Source organism: Octopus bimaculoides, chromosome 8 (assembly GCF_046866305.1).
Source record: "Octopus bimaculoides isolate indiv1 chromosome 8, ASM4686630v1, whole genome shotgun sequence".
Taxonomy (NCBI): Eukaryota; Metazoa; Mollusca; class Cephalopoda; order Octopoda; family Octopodidae; genus Octopus; species Octopus bimaculoides.
Genome location: NC_142935.1, coordinates 32264219 through 32265589, shown reverse-complemented (window position 1 = coordinate 32265589; position 1371 = coordinate 32264219). Strand labels below are relative to the sequence as shown.

Sequence of the window (1371 nt, the reverse complement as noted above, 5' to 3'; positions counted from 1 at the left end):
AAAAATGCAACTTACATGGGAGCCGATGTGTCTACCGTCCGTCCATGATGATAGATAGATAGATAGATAGATAGATAGATAGATAGATAGATAGATAGATAGATAGATAGATAGATAGATAGACAGATAGATAGATAGATGTGTGTATCTTATATTCTTTCTACATACACATAGATGCACATATACTATGATAGAGTTTGGGTAGCGTTCATCATGTTATTTTCATTGTTGTAGAACGGAGACTTATAACAGGCGCCAGAAGAGAGCTAGCACATCCTTGCAATATTAAACGACGCTATTGTGCACAAATGCATGCTGTATCAGACTGAAATATTTGTTCCAGTAGATAGTAAATGATAGGTTTGCCTCTATGTGAGCGTGCACTTTTTTTATTTTGTTGTTGCAGCTGTTCTCAGCATCATTGTTGTTGATATTGTATTTGCAAAGTATTATTTCTTTCCCTTTTCTCGGGAATTCCCTGGGGAATTTTATACCCAGCTTCATAGATAAATATATGGGTTTTTTAATTATTTTTTCATTGTCTTTTAAGTAAAGACAGGTTTTCTAGCAACATTTTTCAGGGCATCTTTATAAAACAAGTTTGTAAGTCTGAGAGTGCGTAATTGGAAAGTTAGAAGACAGGATCCACATTGGAAACTACTGGTCTAAAGCACAATTTTTTATGACCCTGAAAATTTTCCCTGAACTCACAATTTACTATATTGCATCTGTGGACCCTTAAAATTTTTTATATGTACTCCGGTTGAAAACTCCTGGTCTGAGCAGTCTTATATTTTATTATCTTAAATATCTGTTTATAGAACGGGGGCATTTAACTGATGCTAAAAGTGACCTAATACATCCTGTTGCAACATTGTTTGATTGTTTTCTAACGACGCTATTGTACATAAATGCATAAAATATCATATTGAAATATTTGTACCAGCAGAGAGTAAACGTTTAAGCATGTTTAAATTTGTATTTTGATTTCAAAATTTACAAATTTAAGAAATTTCTCATTTTAAAAGCGAGATGTCTTCTACTGACTCATTCTCTATATGGAAACATTAATCAAGGTATAATGGTATTGCTATCAGGTATTACAAAACATGATTATTTCCAACGCCACCAATCCAGTTTGCTTAATGAAAACAATTAAAGTTTCTACAAACAAAAGAATATGATTAAAAATAACCTTCAGATATTTGCATTTATTTTGATATTTGTCAGTCTTAATTTGCATCTTTTGTTTTCTTAATAATTTTCGTGAGATATTCCCATCACACACGTTTTGAAGTTCGTTTCAATTGTTCACCAAATGTATAAATATCGATGGTAAATCCTTCCAGATTCAGTTTCTGTTCTGGCAAT

At 32.2% G+C, this 1371-nt stretch overlaps 1 long non-coding RNA gene across 1 annotated transcript in view; it reads left to right on the top strand.

The window, feature by feature from the left end:
- Positions 1–1284: 1284 nt before the first annotated feature.
- LOC149134347 (uncharacterized) overlaps positions 1285–1371 on the top strand; it is a 7274-nt gene continuing 7187 nt past the window's right edge. Inside the window, exon 1 of the long non-coding RNA XR_016242844.1 lies at positions 1285–1371. This exon is cut by the window's right edge and continues 65 nt beyond it. This is a non-coding gene — a long non-coding RNA (uncharacterized LOC149134347).